The sequence below is a fragment of the Scyliorhinus torazame genome, chromosome 2 (assembly GCF_047496885.1).
Source record: "Scyliorhinus torazame isolate Kashiwa2021f chromosome 2, sScyTor2.1, whole genome shotgun sequence".
Taxonomy (NCBI): Eukaryota; Metazoa; Chordata; class Chondrichthyes; order Carcharhiniformes; family Scyliorhinidae; genus Scyliorhinus; species Scyliorhinus torazame.
Window position 1 is genome coordinate 374,294,987 of NC_092708.1, and position 6,436 is coordinate 374,301,422.

Consider the following 6,436-nt stretch of genomic DNA (forward strand, 5'->3'; position numbering starts at 1 on the left):
TAGGGTGCCAGTGAAGTGGGCTGGTGTCGAACCTCTGGAGTGTTGCTGAAGCTACACTCATTCAGGCTTGTGGAGAATATTCCATCACACTCCTGACTTGTGCCTTGTAGATGGTGGACAGGCTTTGGGGAATCAGGAAGTGAATTACGTGACACAGAATTTCCGCCTCTGACTTGCTCTTGTGGCTGCAGTGTTTAAATGGCTGGACCAGTTCAGCTTCTGAACAATAACAACTTCCAGGAAATTGATACTGGGGGATTCAGTGATAGTAATGTCAGGAAAAAGGAGTTTTAATATTTCTTGCTTTTGGAATATCATGGTCATATTATACAAGTTTATAAGGGGGGGGGGGGGGGGGGGGGTGACTGGTTTAATGGGGTTAGAGACAGAAAGCCTGAAAAGACAAACATCAATAAGAAAGGTGTGAAAGCAAGTGGTTTGATATGTTGATGAGCCAAGGATGCAAGGAGAACTTACATAAGAATTTACGATGCGGAGATGCCAGCATTGGACTGGGGTGGGCACAGTAAGAAGTCTTTCAACACCAGGTTAAAGTCCAACAGGTTTATTTGGGATCACGAGCTTTCGGAGCATAGCTCCTTCATCAGGTGAGTGAACAGGTAGGAATTTACATAAGACAAAGAAAGAGGTGGTTTGAAGTGGCTATTGTATTTCAAAAGGGAACGTATATTTGGAAGATTGTAAACGGAGGAGAAAAAATAGGGTAAGTTTACTTTTTAAATATAATAGCTCTAAAGCAAAATAAAAGGTCTAACCAATTCTGAGAAAAGACAACTTTTAAAGAATTAGAGACAATACAGGGTAAGATCAAAGGAGAAAAACAGATTCAAGACAACACTGGAGACTGTGTGGCGGCATGCTGGCACAGTTGTTAGCACTGCTGCCTCACAGCGCCAGGGACCCGGGTTCAATTCCAGCCTTGGGTGACTGTATGGAGTTTGCACTTTCTCCCCGTGTTTGTGTGGGTCTCCTCCGGATGCTCTGGTTTCCTCCCACAGTCCAAAGATATACAAGTTAGGTGGATTGGCCATGCTCACTTGCCCCTTAGTGTCCAAATGTTATGTGGGGTTACAGGGATAGGCTAGGGATATGGGCCTAGGTAGAGTGCTCTTTCAGATGGTCGGTGCAGACTCGATGGACCGAATAGTCTCCTTCTGCACTGGAGGGATTCTATATTAGCTGGTAAAATCTCAATGAGGATAGAGAGTGGACAAGGCCAGACCCGGAGAGTGAGTTTTCTGTCACCCTCAAGAGAATACCGAAGAACCGCAGGGCATTGCGTAGTAGTTACTGGAATTTTATAGGTTAGAAAACCTACAAGAGCTGTTGCCATTTAAAGGGGGGTGGCGAGTTATTTAAGCCAAGATCTGCTTGGAAAGATCTAACAAGTACTGTTAACTGTGTCAAGGTATTCTTGGGTGGATTCTCCATTGCCTGACACCAGTAACGGGTTTCCCCAATCTGAGGGCGAATGGATCGTCAGCCGAAAAACAGGAGCAGCGCGGGGCACCAATTCCGATGCTCCAGTCCCACGCCGGAGGTAGCAGCGAGCTACACGCCCCGTGCCAGCAAGAGGTCGCAAATCAGTGATTTACACCCATTTGCATCCGATTAACGGGCTGGAAGCCCCCTCAAGTTATGCACCCACCCCACAGTGGGGAATCCTCCCGACGAGATTTGGTGCAAAGTTTTCCCAAGCGTGAACCTGACATAGTGGACCCCGTGGTGGTTCAAGGGGGTTGGTGTATAACTGAGGTGCTCCCCAAAGTCCATGTGAAGGTGGGAAAGGCAACCTTTCTCAGATGAATGTCACTCTTGAATTGACCAACAGGCCCCACTCAGCCATTCTCACACAGGGTGAATTCTGCCAAGAGCTTCTTTTTTTTTTTACAAAACAATTACTGTAAAATCCATGGCAAACTGGTGCATCATGCAATTAAAAAAAAAATACCATTGCAGTTTCTGACTGCACCGAACCCAATATCAGAACCTAGTGACCACATTCCATGGGCACTATTTTGGAAGTTGTGAAAGAACAGTGGAAATGGCCCCACTTTTCAGTTCCTTTTTTGACACATCTGCTGTGGAGCAGAAATGCTTGGCCATTCCTTGCCATGTCCTCTAGATGGCAATGTACTGCTGTAGCAACTTCAAGAGAATTACAACAAACAATATTTAGAGGCCTGTTGCAGTGTTAAGTCTACACAGATGAAAATTAGAAACATTCTTATTTTTTGCAAGACTATCATCGAAATGTCTTGCACAGGCTCAATGTGTACCTGCAACTGGCCTCAAAAATTTGGTACTCGTCACTCTGAATGACATTAATCCTTCAAGTGCATGGAGGCATCACAGAACTTAATATTTGCAGATAAAAAAACGAGAGGCTAAGCTTCTTCCAGAATTTTTTAATTTCATATTGCAGGATACAGAATTGGCTTTTATACTGCGCTTTCAAAGTTCAAAAAAAAATCTGGACTTCTTTTAAACACAATATGCAAATAGTTATTAAAACTTGGAACGTTTACACCCCAGGTCCGATCTCAAATTCAATAGATGAATGACAGAGCAATGTCCAACATTCTGTGCAAGTTACAGAGAATAATTCCGTGGATATCCAGGAGAGGAACATAGGACAGGAGTAGACCATTTAGCCTCTTGAGCCTGTTCCATTGTTCAATTCGAACATGTCTTACCTTGCCATGTATCTTAAGCCCATCTACCCACCTTGCTTGCATGACCCTTATAGACTTGCCGAATAAAAACCCATCAATCGCAAATTTGAGCACTTGTCTTAGCATTTTGTATCTGCTACTGCTTTTTGTCATTGAGGACCGTGTGCCTTGTATTACTGGTTCATGATCACATTTGGCAGGGAGCGGGGGTTGAGTTTACAACTACACATATTACTGTGATCTTATAAAGAAACTATTTGCATTTCATTAGTCTTATAAAAAATATTTATAATCTGCATATGTGCATGTTTCTATCCTCTGGGGTGCTGTATCCATTACAATGACCATAAAGTAGATCCTGTTAAATAGGATGAATGTTGCCTGTTCAATCTCCATTAAGAAGTTGGCTCTTGTTGCGGGCTGCATATTAACCAACTAATCCCCTTTGAGATCATTGAGATTTCTCTATTACGGTATTTCATAGACAGCAGTAAAAGAGTTATTCATTGAATAGGATTTTAATACATCGATCAAAAAGACCTTTACCATCCCAAGTTATGCACTGTGTTAACCAAAGGATTGGGAAGCATTCTGCTCTCATCTCTGCCAATCCTGCTCTGGTCTTTTTGAAGTACGAGAGAGCAGCATGTGCAATTTTCTGACTCTTGCTGTGGAAAAGTTCCTGGGTTCCACCTGGCAGCTTCATACAATCATGGAGTGAAACAGCACATAAGGAGACCATTAGGTCCATCATTCTACGGAAGGGCTATCCAATTAACTATTTCCTTGCTCATTCCCCATAGCCCTACATTTATTTTCCTCTTCAAGTTTTCATACAATTCTCTGTTGAATCTGCTTCCATCAACCTTTCAGGCAGTGCATTCTAGGTCAGAATTCTGATTTTTAAAATGTTTTATGTCGCATCTGGTTATCATCTTAAATCTGTAACCTTTGGTTACTGACCTTTCTGCTACTGGAGCCTAGTTTCTCCTTACCTTTTCTCTCAAAGTCCTTCATTATTTTAAACATCTCTCCATTACACTATTTTATCCAAGGTCAGGAACTCTGTGATGTATGGGCAAGGGAAGAGGCCATGGGTATTTTCCCACATTCCATCATTCTCTGCCACTGGATATTGGTGTTTTAACTATCTTGAGGCAATCTTACACTGCAACAAAGAGCATATATTTCCTTCACTCTTTACTCAACAGCAGGCAGCCTCCCTTCTCTGCAGTTTCTCTGTAACAATGAGGACAGAGCAGACAAGACCTCCCGAATCACTGATGCTTTTAGTTGGATACTGAAACATATGCAACAGCAGCTTGGGTGGGTTCACCTTATCTGCTTTTCCTGTAGCCTTTTGTGCAGTGAGATTGGAAGTTCAGGAGTGGGCTGAGGTATGATCCAGTGTCTCTCTGCTATTTGTAACCTAACATTGGTATGTGCTAATGGTCCCCAAAAATGTTTCCTTTTTTTTTTTTAAAAGGAAAGACAAGTGTACAATGGAGTTATTAACTTTGGTATTAATTTATTGACATAAATGTGTGTGTGTGTGTTGTTTAGTAGAATGGGTGTGCCAGTTTGGTTCACAGCTCGTGTTAGAATATTCCCACTAAACAGGATCTGTACCTAACTATGCATTTTCTTTCAAATGAAACAAATTTACATGATGCAGTCTATCACTGTCAATTTCACTCCAATTGTGAGGGTAAGAGAGTGTAAAGCCATGTAATAATTTTTATTCACTTTCAAAACCCGTGTCACTCTTTCCTGGAATAGATCTGGCTTTACCACATACCTCTGTTTCATCTTCCATGTTCCACGATGTCCGGTCTCTGACTCCAAATTACCTAAGGAAACAGATTTTTAAATGCTATATGATTTTACATAGTTTTGTTGTCACAATTCACTGTCTGCACTGGCTAAAGTAGTGTTATTAAAAAATATATAATCATAAGGTTTACATCTCTCACTGCCCCCATCTCTGCACCCTCTGTACAACATGGCCAGCCAATGCTCTGAAAAATACTCGCAATGTCTCTGACTTCATCACTTTTCATCTTCATAAAATGCAGAACAAAAGTTTCAGTTTCTAGCTGCAATGTTCAACTTGTGAAGTGAACATTCAAAAGTATTTTACTTTGATTAAATTATATAGTAATTCACAGGTTTTACAAAGAACTTCACAGCACGGTCATTACTTGCCAGTCCCATAATTTGGGAACACTTTTGTAATGCATGTGCTTCACTGGGGAAATTCAAATTTAAAATGTTATATTTACATTTTTCATGTGAGTTACAAGCACTGAAACCTTTACAAATTGGCTGGCTCCCGAGTGTTGGCAAAACAGGAGTTTTTACACGATATCCAGTTTAGAATTTGAAACTTCAAAATGGCTCAGTTTTTCCAACAATATTCACGATTGTTGGGGAGTGAGGTACACCATTATAGCTTGCAAAGTGTATTTGGAACTTAACACAGCAGACAACAGTACATTGAACAAAAAGCAAAAACAAAAATCAGCAAATGTTGGGGAAACTGGAAGAAAGACAGAAACTTCAGGACACTTGGCAGGCAGGTCAGCCAGCATCTGCGGAGAGAATAGAGAAGTTACTTTCAGGTATAGACTCTTCATCAGATTGGAAAACATTAAATGAATAGCACATTATAGGAACAGAAAAAGGCAAGGATGACGTGGAATAATATGCAAGGTTCTTAAAAGGAAGACAGGGTGTGATTTAATATGAGATGATAGATAATAGAATGATTAAATCAATTAAGAGAGACATTTAAGAGATGTGGAGAAATTGTGAATAGCTAAGGTGGCAGAGGATAGGGCAGGTCTGATTTGGATATGGAAAAATATGGCAAGTCGGAACACAACCCAGCACCCTTCAGAGTGAAAAACGTAGGCTGACACCACAGCTGCAGAGTGCCCACCAGTGCAATGTCCTCATTCCAAACACTGAAGTACTTTTGTTTTTAGTAATAATAATAATTATCTGTATTAGTGTCACAAGTAGGCTTACATTACGCTGCAATGAAGTTACTGTGAAATTCCCCTTGTTGCCACACTCCAGTGCCTGTTCGGTTACACTGAGGGAGAATTCAAAATGTCCGATTCACCGAACAAGCACGTCTTTTGGGACTTGTGGGAGGAAACCGGAGCACCCGTAGGAAATCCACGCAGACACGGGGAGAACGCGCAGACTCAGCACAGTGACCCAATCTGGGAATCGCTCCTGGGTCCCTGGCCCTGTGAAGCAACAGTGCTAACCACTGCCACCCCATTATCCATTTACATTGGATTATTATTGTCTTTTGCCAACTGACTCCTGTAAAAAGAGTTACACATGCGACATGAGATTAGGACTAAATTTACAGCGATACAACTCATGAAGCAAGCGGAATTATGTTGGAACAAAATGGGGTTTCAGTAATGTTGGTTCCACATGAATCATCACGTTGAATGAGTAAGACAAATTTTAATATTACATTGAAAGTCAAAGTGTTGCTTTTCCACTGCTGCAGCAATTCGTAACATTGCTCCCTCTGTGTTTCCATGGCACCGTCGAGGCAAGAAAACAGAATTGCAGTTCTGATTGGTAAGATGTTTGCTTCCTCTGACAGGGATATAAATTCTAAGTGAAATAGGTTTGGACGATGTCAACAGCTTTTAGTGGACATAGGCCCACAGCATCAATTGTCATGAATCTGACTCAGTAATGGTAAAATTGGC

The 6,436-nt window shown here is 41.5% G+C and overlaps 1 long non-coding RNA gene across 1 annotated transcript; it reads right to left on the reverse strand.

The window, feature by feature from the left end:
- Positions 1 to 2,414: 2,414 nt before the first annotated feature.
- On the reverse strand, positions 2,415 to 5,709 carry LOC140404590 (uncharacterized). Its single transcript, XR_011938539.1, has 2 exons — positions 4,495 to 5,709; positions 2,415 to 3,396 (listed from the first exon to the last, which is right to left on the reverse strand). It is a non-coding gene; the product is annotated as an uncharacterized lncRNA (long non-coding RNA).
- Between the last annotated feature and the right edge of the window lie 727 nt (positions 5,710 to 6,436).